This window comes from Panthera pardus, unplaced genomic scaffold (assembly GCF_024362965.1).
Source record: "Panthera pardus isolate Hobbes unplaced genomic scaffold, ASM2436296v1 HiC_scaffold_6, whole genome shotgun sequence".
Classification (NCBI taxonomy): Eukaryota; Metazoa; Chordata; class Mammalia; order Carnivora; family Felidae; genus Panthera; species Panthera pardus.
In genome coordinates, this window is record NW_026526991.1 from 33,076,330 (window position 1) to 33,094,890 (window position 18,561).

Sequence of the window (18,561 nt, forward strand, 5' to 3'; positions counted from 1 at the left end):
AGAAATCACCTTGATAGAATGTGAATACTTCACTTAACCATATAAATTAAGTTGGTTACCCAAAAACAACCAAACGTTTTCTACCAGAAGCATCCAAGCTTTTACTTTTTGTGAAATTAGAGTAAGAGCTTAGAAAAACAAGTCCAAAAAGTACAGTCATAAAATCAGAGGATTTGTGGATTTGGGCAGAGAACTCCTTGCCCCCAAATTCTTCTTGATATGCATGAATATTCAACAAAAGAAAATTATCAAAAAAGACCTTCTGAAAACAAACCCAGATGGCCTCCAATAGAAATAAAAACAAAGAAACATGGACATAAACAATAAAAGTAAGTAAAATAATAACAGGCTCCCTAAAAAGAGATTATGTCAATTTAAATTAACACCAGAAACATATGATTATGCAAATTCCACCATAACCTTATGAATATTAAATATCAAATATTTCACTCCATTATAAAAATGTATTAAAAAGTGATAGTTGAGTAGAAATCAGATATAGTGAGACTTGCAAAGACTGAAACCCTGCATCAAATTACCTGAGCCCCTTAATGAATTAAGATGATCTTCCCTACTTAAAATCCCACCAAAGGGTAAGATGAATTTCTTTAGGAAGAGAAAATCATGTAGAGTCTTTTTAATTTTCCCTACACAATAGCTGACAATTATGTGTGAAAATATATCCCAGATCTTGTGTGTTAATTCACCATAAGATTCTGAGGACATGTTGACCACATATCTATAATATATAATGGAAATAAATGCAAGTGATAATACAGTTAGTTTGAAGGAATTGCTATTGGTTTCTAACCAAATAATTTTAACAAATACCTCATCTTAGTACATTTAGTTCATCTTATTTAAATGAGCAATTTGATAATAAAAAATTATACAGTATAAAAATCCAAGGAGTTGATCTTCACTATTTAAAAGGAAATTTATTAATGGAGATCAATTTTAATTTCCCTGAGTTGAATAGAGACAGTTGTGCCAAGATTTTTAAAAGTTGCCAAATAGTAAAAAGAAAAAAAAAGATAAAAGACCTATATAAGTAGACATAATTGTGATGTCTCTGAATCCTAATAAATAGAAAATCCAGAAGTTTTCAAGGAGAAAAAACAAAAAAATGCCATCTACTAAAGAATTAGAATCACACAGACAACTGCAACCCAGGTACAGACAGTAATGCAAGGCTTTCAAAACTCTGAAATTCGATTAACAGACAATCTATTCAAGCACCAGGGCCACATGAATATAGCGTTAGGTAATAAAAATGCAAAAATTTACTTGTCAAAAAAACCTTTTCTGAGGAAATTACTTAAATATATTACCTAACAAAATTAGTGTAAGATCCAAGGAAGAAAAATACAGAACTACAAAAAATAATGAAACTTTCTAAAGATTTAAGTGAAAAATATCCAAGCTATGTAGCAGACTTAGAAAATAAGTAGTTTAAATTAAATCAGGTTCTATTGGACCCATGATCCAGGTCCAACCCACAGGACCCTATTGCCAGTCTGGCCCCCAAAAACTCAGAACCAGGCTGAGTGGACAATGGGCTAAGGCATTAAGCCTGCCTCAGTGCCATGCTGGACCCCAAGGAATCAAGTTCAAATCCCAAACTGTCAAAAAGAATACCATATCCAGCAAAGCTTCCCTTTAGAAATGAAGGAGAGATCAAGACTTTCCCAGAAAAACAAAAGCTTAGGAAATGTATCACCACTAGACCTACATCACAAGAAATCCTGAAAGGAGTTCTTCGAGTTGAAATGAAAGGATGATATAGCATAAACTTTAAATATATGAAAGTATTGGGCTCCTGGGTGACTCAGTCAGTTGAGCGTCCAATTTTGGCTCAGGTCATTATCTCACTGCTCATGAGTTCAAGCCCCACATAGTGCTCTGTGCTGACAGCTTGGAGCCTGGAGCCTGCTTCGGATTCTGTGTCTCCCTCTCTCTCTGCCCCTCCCCCGCTCACGCTCTGTCTCTCAAAAAAAAATAAACATTTAAATAAATAAATAAATACATAAATGCAAATATGACATTTCATAAAGATAAAGAATATAGTAAAATTCAGAAGACTAATATAATAGTAATATGTAATCCACTTTCAACTCAAGTATGAACATTAAAAGACAAAAGTGTTAAAAATAATTATAGCTATAATTTATTATTGAATGTACATTATATAAAAGATGTGATTTTATCATCAATGACATAATATGTGGGAGAACTTAAAGTGTAAAATTCTTACATGCAAAGTTAAGTTATTATCAGCTTAATATAAACTAAGATGTTTTAAGTATACTTCATGGTAACCACAGAGAAAAAAATCTCTAGTAAACAAAAAATGGAGAAATCAAAGCTTACCTCTAAAAAAATTTATACCACAAAGGAAGAGAGAGAGAATGAAAAGAACAAAGTAACTACAAAATAGCCATAAAACAACTAGCAAATGACAATGGTAAACCCTTATCAATAATTAAATGTAAATACATTAAATTCTTTAAACAAAAGACACAAACTGGCTTAATGGATAGAAAACAAAATTCAAGTATATGCTACAAGTAACTCACTTTATTTTTTACTTTTTAAAAATAGAAGTGTATTTACACAATATTACATTAGTTTCAGGTCTACAGCATAGTTATTTGACAACTCTATACCTTATGCAATAGTCACAAGTGTAACGACTATCTGTCACCATACGATGCTATTATAATCCCATTAACTATATTCCTTATGCTGTACCTTACATCCCCATAACTTATTCATTCCATAACTAGAAGCCTGTTCCTTCCTCTACCTTTCACCCATTTTGCCCAGCACCCACTCTCTCCTCTGACAACCATTAGTTCATTCCCTCTTTTTATGCATCTGCTTCTTTTTTGTTGTTGGTATTGTTTTGTTTTTAGATTTCACATATAAGTGAAATCATATGGTATTTGTCTTTTTCTTTTAGATTTATTTCACTTAGCATAATACCCTTTAGATCTATCCAGGTTGCCACATGGCAAGATCACATTCTTTTCTATGGCTGAATAACATTCCATGGTATATATATTCACCACTTCTTCTTTATTTATTTATCTGTTGATGGACACTGAGGTTGATTCAGTCTTGGTTATTGTAAATAATACTTCAATAAACATAGGAGTGCATATGTCTTTTTTTTTTTTTTTAGGTTTTTATTTAAATTCCAGTTAGTTAATATATGGTGTCATACTAGTTTCAGGGGTACAAATAGTGATTAAAGGCTTCCATACTTCACCCAGTGTTCATCCCAACAAATGCACTCCTTAATTCCCATCACCTATTTTTTAATGTTTTTTAATGTTTTTATTTATTTTTGAGACAGAGAGAGACAGAGCATGAGCAGGGGAGGGGCAGACAGAGGGGGATACACAGAATCTGAAGCAGGCTCCAGGCTCTGAGCTGTCAGCACAGAGCCTGACGCTGGGCTCAAACCTGAGATCATGACCTGAGCTTAACCGACTGAGCCACCCAGGCGCCCCCCCCCTTTTAATGTTTGTTTGCTTTTGAGAGAGACAGAGACAGAATGCGAGTGGGTTAGGGGCAGAGAGAGAGGGAGACACAGAAGCAGAAGCAGCCTCCAGGCTCTGAACTGTCAGCACAGAGCCCGACGCAGGGCTCAAACTCACGAGCCGCGAGATCACGACCTGAGTCTAAGTTGGATGCTCAACTGACTGAACCACCCAGGCACCCCTCCCATCACCTATTTAACCCATCCCCTACCCACCTCCTCTCTGGTAGCCATCAGTTTGGTTTTTTTACTTAAGCGTCTGTTGCTTGGTTTGCCTCTCTCTCTCTTTTTTTTCCCTTCGCTCATTTGTTTTATATCTTAAATTCTATATATGAGTGAAATCATATGGTATCATATTAAATCTTTCTCTGACTGACTTATTTTACTTGCATAATTCTCTAGCTTTTTCCATGTCATTGCAAAGGACAAGATTTCACTCCTTTTTGTGACTGAGTAGTATTCCATTATATATATATATATACCACATATTCTTTATCTGTTCATGAGTAGATGGACATTTGGGCTGTTTCTAAAATTAGACTATTGTAGATGATGTTGCTATAAATATTGGGCTTCATATTTCTTTTTGAATTTTTTTTGTGTGTAACTATCCAGTAGTGGAATTGCTGGATCATATGGTATTTCTATTTTTAAGTTTTTGAGGAACCTGTAAACTGTTTTCCACAGTGGTTGCCCCACAAGAGACTCACTTTAGAATTAAGAACACATATAGGGAGCAAGTGAGGGAATGGAAAAAGATATTCCAAAAAAGGGTAACCAGTAAAGAGCAGGGATGATTATACCCACATCTGACAAAATAAACTTTACATCAAAATTGTCACCAAAGACAAAACAGATAATTATATAATGATAAACACACCAATTCATCAAGTGAATATAATGGTTGTAAACATACATGCACACAACATTATGACACCTAAATATGTAAAGCAAGTATTAACAGAAGACAGAAACAGAAGCAGTACAACAGTAGTAGGAATCTCAATATTCAATATTTCACTTTTAACAAAGGAAGGATCATCCACACAGAACATCAATATGGAAGCAGAGGACTTGAACAAAATTCTATACTAAATGGACCTAAGAGATATATACAGAACATGTTATTCAATAGCAGCAGAATAGACAATCTTCTCAAGCACACATGGAGCGTTTTCCAGGATAGAGCATATGCTAGGCCACAAAACAGACATTAACAAATTTTAAAAGACTGAATACATACCAAGTATCTTTTCTGGTCACAGCAGTATGAAACTAGAAATTAATAACAGATAACTGGAAAATTCACAAATATGTAGAATTAAACAAAAGACTCCTGAACAACCAATGAGTCAAAGAAAAAATCGAAAATAAAATAAAAATATATATCTTAAGAATGCAAATGCAAGTTACCAAAATTTATAGATGCAGTAACAGCAATTCTGAGAGGAAAGTTTATAGTGATAGATGACTGCATTAAGAAAAAATAAAATTTTCAATTTTTTTTCAAAGAAAATATACAAATGTCTGACAGGAATATGAAAAGATCCTCAATACTGCTAATCATTAGGGAAATGTAAACCAAAACCACAATGAAATACCATGCCAAGCCTGTTAAGATGACTACTTTCAAAACATTAAATGACTAGCTTGCATTCCCACTAATAGTGCATGTGGGTTCCTTTTTCTCCACATCTGCAACATCACTTGTTATTTCTTGTGTTTTTTATTTTAATCATTCTGATAGGTGTGAAATGACATCTTATTGTTATTTTGATTTGCATTTTCCTATGACTAGTGATTAGCATCTTTTCATGTGTTTGGCCACCTGTATGTCTTTTTTGGGAAAATATCTATTCATGTCCTCTGTGCATTTTTTGATTGAATGAATTTTTTTTTTTGGTATTGAATTATACAAGTTCTTTATATATTTGGATATTAACCTCTTATTGGATACATCATTTGCAAATATCTTCTCCCATTTAATAGTTGGTTAAGTGTCCCCCCCAAACTTAAAAATATAATTACCATACAATTCAGTAATTCCACAAGAAAACGAGAACACTAATTTGAAAAGATATCTGCACCCCTATGTTTATTTCAGCATTATTTACCATAGCCAAGATATGGAAGCAACCCAAGTGTCTATCTATAGATGAATAGATAAAGAAGATGCTGGCGGGGGTGTGTCTATCTATAGTGGAACATTATAAATAATGTTAAAATGCCATTAAAAATGAAATCTTGCCATTTTCAACAACATGGATGGATCCAGAGGGTATTATGCTAAGTGAAATAAGTCAGAGAACTACAAATACTGTATCATTTCATTCATATGTGAGATATAGGAAACAAACAAAGAAAAAAGAGACAAACATACAAACAAACAAACAGAAAACAGACTCAAACAATTTTTTAATGTTTTATTTTTGACAGAGAGAGACAAAGCATGAGCAGGGGAGGGGCAGAGAGAGAGGGAGACACAGAATCCAAAGCAGGCTCCAGGCTCTGAGCTGTCAGCACAGAGCCCGATGTGGGGCTCGAACTCACAGACCGCGAGATCATGACCTGAACTGAAGTCAGACGCTCAGCCGACTGAGCCACCCAGGTGCCCCAAAATGGGCTCTTAAATATAGAGATCAAACTGATGGTTGCCAGAGGGGAAGTGGGTGGGGATGAATGGGTGAAATAGTTAAAGGGGATTAAGAATATACTTATCATGATGAGCACTGAGTAATTTATAGAATTTCTAATCATTATATTTATGCAAAACTGATATAACTTTATTTGATTATACTTGAATTTTGCTTAAAAAGTTAAAATGTAACAAGTGTTGGCAAGATGAGGAGCAAAAAAAAAACAAACTTTGTGCACTGTTGGTGGGCATGTAAATTGGTATAGCCATTATTGAAAACAGTATGGAGTTTCCTTAAGAAATTAAAAATGGAGCTACCATATGGTCCAGAAAATACTGCTTCTGAGTATATATTCAAAAGATACAAAACCATTATCTCAGAAAGATATCTGTACTTCCACATTTTTTGCAGCATTACTCACAATAGTTAATAAATGGAAACAACCTAAGTGTTTATTGACAAATGAATGGATAAACAAAATGTAATGTGTGCACACATACACACATACAATAGAATGGGACATTATTTACAATGGAATATTGTTCAACATGTAAAAAGAAGGATATTCTGTTACTTTTGACAACAGATGAACCTCAAGGACATTTTACTAAGTGAAATAGGCTAGGCAAAGAAAGACAAATACTGCATGATCCCACTTACATGCAGAATCTAAAATAGTCAACCTCATAGAAGTACAAAGTAGACTGAGGGTTACTAGAGGGTGGGGAAATAGGGCTATATTAATCAAGTGGTACAAATTTTTTGTTATGCAGCATGAATATGTTCTGGAGGTGTAATGTATTTCATGGTGACCATAGTTAATAATACTCTATTGTAGGCTTAGTTGGTTAAGTGTCTGACTCTTGATTTTGGCTCAGGTCATGATCTCATGATTCACAAGTTCAACCCCCTTGTTGGGTTCTCTGTGCTGATAGCACAAAGCCTGCTTGGGATTCTCTCTATCCCTCTTTCTGTGTCCCTCTCCTGCTCTGCTGCTCTCTCTCTGTCAAAAAACAAATAAAATTAAAAAAAAATAAACATTTAAAAATATTTGGTGCTTAAAATATAAAAATAAAATAATAATACTCTATTGTATAGCTAAAATTCACGAAGGGAGTAGATCTTTTTTTTTTTATGTTTATTTTGAGAGAGAGAGCGAGAGACAGAGCATGACTGGGAGAGGGGTAGAGAGCGAGGGAGGGAGACACAGAATTAGAAGCAGTCTCCAGGCCCTGAGCTGTCAGCACAGAGCCCGACATGGGGCTTGAACCCACCAAACATGAGATCGTGACCTGAGCTGAAGTCAGATGCTCAACTGACTGAGCCACCCAGGTGCCCCATGAAGGGAGTAGATCTTAAATGTTCTTATCACAGAAAGAAAAAGTATGTGAGTTGTGGATCTGTTAATTAGCTTTATTGTGGCAATCATTTCACAATGCATTCATATAACAAAACGTCACATTGTGGATCTTAAATATATGTTAGTTTCATTTGTCAATTACACCTCAATACTGGAGGAAAAAAGAAATTTTGTGTAGGATGTTTTTATTTAAAAAATGAGTATATTGCATTGTCTTGAATGTATTAAGTAGGTATTACATTGACAGGTCTGAAATATTTTGTGTTAAAATTTTCAAATGAAAAAATGAATACCTGAGACTGTAATGTATACAAACGGAATATTTCTTTAATGATTTTATTAGCATTCTCCTTAGGAATCTTTATAGGACATACATGAGCTTTAAGAAATGTATGTGCCTATAAATAATTGTCCCAGGAGTCACAAACTAGGTAGAAGTAAGCTGTTATTTGCTGGCTAAAGATGTCACATAATTAATTAAGTGGGCATCAGCCTTCTCTTGGGAAGTCTTACGTTTGGTCCTTTAGGTGTCGTCCCACCATCATTCATACATAGACACGCACACTGAGCAGAAAGAGAACTGTATTGCTGGCTATTTAAAGCTTAAAAGAAATAATTTTTTTTCTCAACTTTGTCTTTGTTTTTTAGAGATTTTTAAACACATCTTTAGGTCTCCATTGGATTTGTGTTAGGTACAATCAATTGGAATCTGACTGATACTTCTAAAGTACCTAAAAGAAATAGTAGGCAAAGAGAATATAATGTTGTTTAACTGTATTGCTTAACAATGTTTGGCAAAAATTTTTCAAGTGCTATTTGTCAGAAGTCAGGTTTTTTTGTTTTTTTGTTTTTTTGTTTTTTTTGTTTGTTTGTTTTATGTTTTTTTTGCATGGGTAAGCTTTTTTTCTTTAGAATAGCAAACTCGTCATGAAATAAAAAAGTAGTCTATTTAGTTCTTCAAAGGCTTACCTAACCAATCAGAAAACTCTCTTTTGACAGAAGAATCCCTAAAATTAGTTTAAAAATATTAACACAAATATGCTTTCATTTTGAATTATATTCACTCCTGGTTCTTTGGATAGACATTTTCCTCTCGAGCTTATTAAGAGCACCAGTATTTTTCTTAAGTGGTTATTTTCTCAACTTTTCTATTCCATTTATTGACACAAGGAGCATGTCTTTGAAATTCAAATATCAGGCTATATTTGAGAGGGAAGAGGGGGATAAGTTTGAAAATCTGCTATTCTCATTTCATTCTGGTAGATAATTCGGTTTTCAGCTTAGAACAAGTAACAGGACAATTTAGCCAAGAGGCAGAATGAAGAAACGGTAGAGTTGCCAAACCTGCTCCCAATTCATGCCATCACTATATGGGTTTATTGTCTGGTGTGAAAATAATAGCCAAAACGGCAAGCATTCACTCCTACCTAAGCACTCAGTCACATAAAAACACACATTAAAAAGCCAAAGAAGAATGCCTTCCAGTTGCTGTGGCTTAATTTCTGTAGTTTTTAACATCAAGGGTTGACTTAATGAAACTTCTTAAGAGCTGAGAAGAGAGGCGTCAGGGACTGGGGGGTAGGTAAGATGTTGAAATCTCATCAGGTTGGTTACAGGGGTATAATTGAATGTGGACAGAGTATACGAGGTGGCCTCACATCTTCACGTGTATATCTGGGATGCACTTGAGATTTGTCTCTGTACTTCCCATAATGTATTTCACAGTTGTTGATATTTCAGACTATGAATCCTGTTTTAATCCTAGGCTTCCTTTGTCTAGCCTATTGGGGATGTAAATGTAAAGGAAAACGTAGTAAAAGTTTGCCAAGATTTATTTCCTAAAGGTTTAGTAAAAAAGAAAACACAGTTTTATGAGGTAAAATGCTCAAAAATTAAAAATGGATACTTTTCATAAGAGAAAAGAAAACCGGTTTTTATTTTTCTCATTTACCTTGCTAATAGATCACTATATTGGGTAATATGATGATAGAATATCTAAATATCTATGTTTCAGTTCTGAAGAGGTTTTCAGTAAGGCATAAACTGAAGCTATAGGTTAGTGCGTAGAATAATCTCTTTTTAGGGGGCCCACAAGTTTCATTTTTGTTTTTGTTTTTGCCCTCTTCCCTTCCTATTTCTTACTTCCTGAAATCATAAAGGCTGGAACTGAAGTAGAAATACTTCAGATACCTTGAAGATAGGAGCCACTGGCTAAGGGGAGAAAATCAGGAAAGCTGGGTCTTTGATGACCACAAAAATGTCAAAATGGCCCTGGACTTCCTTTTTTTTTTTTTTTTTTTTTTTAAGTATTTTCTTTTTTTTTTTTTTTTTTTTTTTTTAATTTTTTTTTTTTTCAACGTTTTTTATTTATTTTTGGGACAGAGAGAGACAGAGCATGAACGGGGGAGGGGCAGAGAGAGAGGGAGACACAGAATCGGAAACAGGCTCCAGGCTCCGAGCCATCAGCCCAGAGCCTGACGCGGGGCTCGAACTCACGGACCGTGAGATCGTGACCTGGCTGAAGTCGGACGCTTAACCGACTGCGCCACCCAGGCGCCCCGGCCCTGGACTTCCTATCTCAATCTCATTTGAACAATGTATTTATTAATTATTTGTTTGTTTACTTTTATCTGTTATTGGCATTATTTTGTGTTGTTTACATTTAGACCTTATCTAACTTCTAGAAATAATTGTGAGGAGGACAACATACAACATAGTGCACTCTGCAAAACCCTTTTTTTGGTAATTTCAACCGATAGTTTTCATATTCTCTTATAAATCAGTCACTCCAAGTGCATGTTTCCTGCCAAGTCACACATCATGTATTCATCAAATATTTATTGAGCCTGGCATTGGTTTAGGTGCTGGGGAGAATAGCAGAAGAAAAAACCTTTTCCCTTATCTTCATGAATCAAACTGACAAAAGACAGATTGACAGAAAAAAAAGGCATATGTTTCTTTATTTTAATTTTACATTCATGGAGTCTCCACAGAAAAGAAGTGAACCCTCCAAGAAGTGGTTAGACTTGGAAGCTTACATAATATTAATGACAAAGGGCAATAAATCATGGGCTAGACGAGGAAAGGGGAATTTGGGCTTCTAGGAGGGATACATTGTGGGAATGTCAAAAATGTGGGGAAACTAATGAAACTAGCGATTTTAGTAAGAGTTTTGTTGTTATCATTGTTTTGTGTGTGTGAAGACTCATCTTGGTGCTGACTCTCCATCTTCTTCATGGCCATAATACTTATCAGAAAAGGGATTTTTTGCAGTCTTCATTTCTCTGAAGTTTCTGCTTTTAATCATGTAAGGGGAACTCTGAGAAGCCTTCTTTCTGTAGCTGTTGATTCTCAATTACCTTCAGCTCAACTAACCCATAGTAAAAAGTGGCCTGTGTTGGAGGGGTGTATTCTGATCTCCTTCAGGATATATTACAGTTTAAAAACTAATACAGCCTCTGTCCTTGTGGGACTTAAAGCTAGTAATAATTTTGTCAATAACCACAGAAATACATGAAAAATGGTAACTGTGACATTTGCTAGGCAGGAGACAGACTCTTTACTATGTGAAATTATTAAAGGAGGTGGAGAATACTTTGGAATAAGCCAGGAGTTGCACAGCAGGTAGAGTTCTATCAACACAGAGAAGTATCTTAGCAAAGAATAAACATTTTTCATAAAAATGATGCCATGTATGTCTTAAAAAAAGATGATATAAAATAGGGTAGGAAGTAGAAAAAGAAATATATGAGATAGATCTGGTAATGTAAGATTTGGTTGAAGTTTATACTAGCAAAATAGCAGATGCCTGGTGTTTTTGAGAAAGAGAAAATTATTGTGGCAGGACTATCTTGGATATTGGTATGTGTTATATATGTGAGTGTGTTTGTGTGTGTGTGTGTGTGTGTGTGTGTGTGCACACCATAGGAAATAATATAATCAGAGAGGCAATGTCAAGGAGTTTGAATTTTAGATTTTCATTTAAGTATAATAAAAATCTGTCAGAATGTTGTTGATTACAGATTTAATTTGGATGATAAACATTTTTATATATGTTTGGTAAATGCAAGGACATTTAAAAGATGGAATGATCAGATCTATTTGGGAAGGGAAAACATATTGCCATTACAAATTCTTCTTTAAAGTAGATTATGTTTGGTTTTCAAGGAGACAGATGTCCTATTCATTCTTTAAAATCTACCTGAAATATCTTTTCCTTTTTAAAACTACTTTTATTTTATCCTTTTTGTGTTTTCTACCTTGGTGAAATAGTTTCTTCTCCCAATGCCCCAGCATTCTTTGTTTGATTCTTTAGTATCCTCTTAGCTTATAGTACCCTCTCTGAGCTTCAGATACTCTAAAAACTACTCTATAATACCACTTTTCACATAGGGCTTCAGAGCACAGACTCTGGATCCAGACTGTCTGGTTTGAACCTATGCTCTTCCGTATGCTATGCAAATTGAGTGAATTACTTCTACATGCTCTAATTTTCTCATGTGGGAACAACAATATCAACCATAGGATTGTTAGGACTAAATGAGGTAATATATGTAATAGCATAAAGCACTGTCTGACAAATAAATATGACAAAAATAAAGAATAGTTGTTTATCTTCTGATTACTGATGTATTATACATTGAAGATGACATCCATTCAATTGATTTGCTTGATTAAACAAAGCTCCCCTTACAGAATATACTAATTGATGCTCACAAAGACATTCACTATGTAGTTTATCACCCAACACAGGATACTTCCATGAGTGAAAGGCTGTGCTCTTGATAATTATAACCAGACAACAGTTAATAAACACATGTATATTTCCCTATTATTAGGACATTCTATTAAAAACCTATCACTGCACACATTAACATTTAATTAATATACCTACAAATATTTACTCACAGTTTTAGCTACTACTATCCATTCTACAGGCTTGGATTATAACATTCACTTCATAACTTTCAAAACATTCTTTTAATTGTAATCAGAATGCTGTTTCAAAAATGTAAACTTGATAATATTTCTCCCAGTTTGAAATGCTTCAGTAGTTTCTCTTTTATTCAAACTCTTGACTATGACCCTTATGGCCTGGTATCCAGTGCATGGTTCATGATCAATATCATCATAGATTGCTTTCTATCATTGTTGTCATCATCATTGATCATTTTCTATGTTCCAAGACTTGTACTGACTGTTTTACGTGGGATTTCCCTTTTAATCCTGACAAAATCTCATGAGGTATTTTTATTCTCCCCCTTTATGAAATGGAGACTCTGAGATTAAAAGAGGTTAGACTATTTGCCTAATATATAACTTGTGAGAGACAGTTAGATTTCAAAGCCTGGTTCTGATACTAGAGGCCTTGACATTAAACCTTAAATTAGATTGCCTCCCTTAATGTGTTGATTAAAAGAAAAGCAATTGTATGACTCCGTAAGTGTCTTTTTCTGTCTTCTTCTTGTTACATCTCAGACTCATTTCCTGCTACTCCCCTACATCACAGTAAACAATCTAGCCATTCTGTTCTTACTTTCCTTTTCTTTTTATTTTTTTAAATTTTCTGAAGTCTATTTTTTCACTCTGAGAGAGAGCACAAGTGGGGGAGGGGCAGAGAGAAGAGGAGATACAGAATCCCAAACAGGCTCTACACTGTCAGCGCAAAACACAACATGGGGATCGAACCCACGAACCATGAGATCATGACCTGAACGAAAGTCAGACTCTTAACCAACTGAGTCACCCAGGCACCCCAGTTCTTACTTTTCTTTGAATGGACTGCCTATTTTGACTCTGGGCTTTCGTACATGCCGGGCCCTTTTCCTGGACCATTGTTCCTGTTCAAATTTGTCTGGATACCTCATCACCTGTGAAGTGATCGATTCAAAGAGTTCTTTTCATCATTTGCTCCACTTTTGTTAGGTGCCCCATTCACTTCTTGCGGTCATGGTATTGATCACATCCTATTTTATGTGTCAGTTTGCATGTCTCAGTCTCGCACTAGATTGTAGGTGCTATGAAGGCAAGTACAAGGTCTATCTTCTCCACAGCTGAATTACTTAGTGTCTCAGCCCATAAAGCCACTTGAGATTGTGAAAGAAAATTTGTACCAGATGATGTCAAGGGATACTTTATTCAAGACTAGTGCAAAGGTGAAGGAGGGGTATTGAACTTACTTGTATTAAAATACAAGATGGGAGATTTTTAAGAGCTGAGATGAGCTAGAGGAAAAAAATACTAGAAGATGTTATGGGAGAAGTTGATTAATGTGATTAGGCTATCTGTTTGTTAATAGTGCTTATTGAGGTAAAACTCCTACCCTCAAATAGAGACTTTGAGACAGAGGCACTATATTTCTTAATGTTTACATCCCAAAGGGATAGCTCCCAAAGTCCTAGAGAAAAAAATCTGGATCAGAAACTGACAAGAGTTTGGGAGAAGATTTGTACCTCAAAGGGACAGAAAAAATAATTTACAAGTTTAAAGTGGTCTAAGAAAAGAGAAGTCAAGGGCCTAGAGTGAGGGAAAGAACCCTTTCTAATATTTAGTCAAGCTGAGAGGAATTAGAAGGCCATCTTAGTCAAGATCTATTTGTTGAACCAGAAAATAGAACACTCCAAGAGACAGTAAAACACTCTTGACATGTAGTGATTAAGGACTATTACGTGACTTTGTGTTTATATTATTTAAATAAAGTGTCGAACAATGCACACATGACATTGGGATTTTTAAATATTTAAACTAATTGTTCTAATTACTTTTCCATACTTTTTTTTCTAATTCACAAAGAAACAAACATTATTATAATGTGGTGCTTCACAAGTTAAGTTTAATGTTTTAATTGAACATCTTAGTTCTCCATTTACTGAAGCTTCTAAGAAATTACTGATAACATTAAATAAAGTACATTGTAAATAAATAGCTCAATATAAACACAGTAGCTAGACAGAACAGAAATAATAATTTTATTGCCTAACTGAAGTTCTTGCATATTTTAAATGATGTTTAATGTTGCTTAAATTGTTATTGCTGCAAAGGACATATATCCAATTTAATTAAACCTGTGTAATTTCAAAGAAGGTAAATTTAGTAACTATATTTATATTCTCCAAAGTGTCATTGGGTATGGTATTGATAATGTTTTCAAGGTATGTTTGCTTTCATTTTTATACATTTAGGATCCTATTAATCACTTTATACATAGAACAGCCATTAATTTAGCTAGATCTATCATACTGTTCATTCTCTAAACTATGTTTTGTTGTTGTTGTTGTTGTTGTTGCTTTTATTTTTCCTTTTCAGCATCGTTCTTATGTCTCTCAAATTCAGATGTCCAATTATTGTGCATGCTTATTGGAGGTTAATCCTAGGCCTGAAATTCATTCACTGACCATGCCATAGTTGAGTTTCTACACTAATGAGTTCATTGGGCAGAAATTTTGCAAAGATATGGGGGGAGGTGGAGGGGTAAACATTATCTACATTTGAAAAGACCAAATTTACAAATCAGTACTCTCTAATGCAATTTTTTTTCTCCTTGACTAACTGGGGGGTTATTTGTATGCATTCTAAGTGGCAGTGCCATGGGAAACTGAGATTTTTTTTTGTCATTTTGGTTTAACACAGACTCATCCAGAAAACACAACCCTGATTTTGCCTGAGAACGACTACCAACAGAACCTGAAACGTGAGTACTGTTTATTTGTGCTATTGAATTCTATGCTATATAACTGATCCCATGATATGGCATGGCTTTCATTAAGATATGTAATGGAAGACGATTAAATGTAATTGTAGGCTATAAGAAGTGCAGAAAGTGGAAACTGATATGTCTGTTTTATTATTCAGTTTAAAAGAATTTTAGTAGTAAATACTTTACTTTGAAGAAGAAACTACATTTGTGCTATTCATTCATGTTCAGTTTAAAGCATATACTTTTATATAGTTTTGATATCCCAATTTATCTCTGGTTGATAAGAAATGTAAATATGATCTCTTACAAATACATATTTTCATGTTATTTTGAGCATAATTATTTTTTATCTCTTCTACGATCAATATCCCTAAGTAATTACAACATATATTTAGCATCTCAGTTTTTCTGTTTTTCTTTTTTTTCAATAGAATCCATAGTTAGCTAAAGGTAAAGGCTTTGTTGTGCCTTTCTTCTTGTTCTGTCACAGATCTGTCTTTCAGCTGCTTGCTAATTGTTGGCATCTCTTCTCCCTGTTTGGCCTCTGATAAGTTGTCTTTAATAACCTGTTGTTCCATTCTTGAACTTTGCCATGGTTGCAACTCTGGGGTATCAGAACTGTCAAAAATAAAAGTGAAAGAGCAAGAGGCACTGAGCTTATGAAAGTTAGAGAAGACATAAGGCCCGGTATTGATTGATGAATTTCTCACTGCAGATAGTTTTCACTTTATCCCATTTGCTGTCATAGTACACAGTACCTGAAATAATAAGGACATTTTTTTTCCCCCAATAATGGACGATGGGGGCTGTTTGCTTTGTGAGAATCTGCCAAGGCCACATGCCATGAGGCTTTTATCTTTGAAAGTGAGGGTGAAACAAGCTTGCCTGGCTGCAGATAAGCGACTTAGAGGGAATCCTATTCAGATGTAGCTGTCACTAATTTATCTGGAGGTTTTGTGATTCATACATACTGTTCGGTGTGCAATGGAGCATTAAATTGCTTTCCTCTGGGAGCAGGTCACATTCAGGGGTCATCAGACCTATGCTGTGGGATGGTGCATTCTTGATTCATATAGCTTCTTGCTACTGAATTTTTATCTATTAGAAAGCTGGTAATTTGAACATATGTTAGATGATCTCTTGGAACGTTTCAACAGCAAAGGGACTGACAAAAATTTAACTATCTATTAATATGCAAGTGTTTGTAACAAAAAATTAATCAACCCTTCTGCTGTTAGCATAGTCATTTATTCTGATGATTAAGTAGTTCAAAAATGTTTCCCAGTAATGGCCTAGCTCTTGATGAATACATTTCCATGGCTTCTTTATTTATTTAAACAAAGGGATATGTACTTAACTGCATTAATTTTACTGGAAAAAAAAAAGTAGAGGTGATTTGAAACTGGTCTCACCAAAGACAAAGCTTTGGAAAATAAAGATTTTTCTCATTTACAATATAGTTCGGCTGTGAAAATTCCACTTTATTATCCTATATATTTTGAGAGAAAATGGCATACCTTGGAAAATGAGGCAGATACTAGTTCAAATCTGAAAAGGACATGAAAAAAGATGCTTATTTTTATGCATTAAAATTGTGTTGAGAGACTTTAGTACTGATCTATCTTTTTAGATGTGGGATATTTAGCAGATGAAAAAAAACTTTTTTTTTTCATTTGTTATTTCCATTATGTGGTATGTAAAACTAAAGCCTAGTATTTTCCCTTGGGTTTTAAGAGTGCTCCATTTTGTGTAAAATTAAGCCGATAAATGGCAAAGAGGTAGTTAAATGAAAGCAATCACTGAAATCTTAAAGTGTTTTTAGCATGCATGACAGCAGTCTTAACAGTGGGTAAATTAACTATATAAACTGATGTGTTTTCTCTATTTTTTTAAATTTAACATTGTTTCTTAAACTCTCTATTGCAATCCAAAACGGATTATCATTTCAAGAAGTAGCAAAAAGAAAACTCTTTCAACTGGATAAAAATGGTGACTTTATACTGCATTTATATGGTATAAGTCTTTTGATATTTGTCCTAGTTGTAAAAATGTGGAACATTTAACATAAACCAGAATTTTCTTATTAATGAATTAAAGCATAAGTAGGCCATTACTGTGGGAGCCTATTTGATCATTTATGCATAATTTACAGTATTTAATAAGATATTCATCACATTTCCCAGTCTAAATTACAGTGACCTTAAACCCTTATAAGGCCTCCTAATAAATAGGAGTATGAAATAAATATATTTAATAACGTTATTTTAGGATTTTAACATGTTCTGTTAACTCTGGGGGGGGAAAGAAGAAAGAAAAACAGTTCACAAAACTAGAAAAAAATACCAGTATACTGTATGCAAAGTACATATAATTAAGCATATTTCTGCTCTCTTCTTTCTATTAAATTTTTTTGTATTGAGAATGAAAAAAATGTCTAAATTTTGAATTTTCAATATCTTTACACCTTACTAGGAGGTATTTTCTTTCTTTTTTAAGGAAAACTATTTAAAAACACAGTCTAAATTCATATTATTTTTAGAGTAATTCAAAGAAAGAACTGTTTTGTTAGAGGCATTCATTGGATTTAACAAGTATTTTGTTACTAAGATTATAATGGTATTTTTAAATAGTTCTCTGTATCACAGTTTCCTCTGTTCTTTCCAAGAATACCTCCCCACCTTTCAGACTCTGCTTAACTGGCTTAAGTGTCATTTTTTGACAAGTTCTTTTTTAAGTATCCAATCTAGCTTCTTACAGACTGTTTTGACTTCATAGCATTTACCATAATTTTAAGCATTTTATTTATATTTTATTAAAAAATAAAAATGAATATAGAGTGAGGAGAAAGAATTATTTACTTGTGTCGCTTACAAAACTTAAGCACAATATTTAGTGCCCAGCATAGTGCCTGGAATATAATAGTCTGTAAAATTTGTGAGTGAGTGACAGTAGATAATGAAAACCAAATAGTTCCATAAATAGGAATATAAGAAACGTAATGTCTATATTAAATACATAGTACCAGCCATCATATACTCACCAGTTTATTTAACAAAATAATTACAAATACACATTGTACACAAATAGAGAGGTCCACAAGCTTCACGCTTCAGTAGTTTTGCTATGCAAATAAAGCCTACCGAATTTTATTAAGTCCTAACTCCCACGGCATATGTAACTAGTCTTGTCTAAGACAAGATATGAAATATTCTGTGGATGTCTCTTTAAATAGTTTAAAGAAAAACAAAAAAAAATCTATGATTATTAAAAACATCTATTTGGGGCACCTGGGTGGCTCAGTCGGTTAAGCATCAGACTCTTGATT

At 34.0% G+C, this 18,561-nt stretch overlaps 1 protein-coding gene across 4 annotated transcripts in view; it reads left to right on the forward strand.

Annotated features, from left to right (window-relative positions):
- The window catches only part of MGAT4C (MGAT4 family member C), a 729,331-nt gene that overhangs the window by 395,752 nt on the left and 315,018 nt on the right, over positions 1-18,561 (forward strand). For all 4 annotated transcript variants that reach the window (XM_053894595.1, XM_053894597.1, XM_053894596.1 and 1 more), the window contains one exon: positions 15,170-15,230. The gene's annotated coding sequence lies outside the window, so the exon portion shown is untranslated. The remainder of the gene's footprint in view (positions 1-15,169; positions 15,231-18,561) is intronic.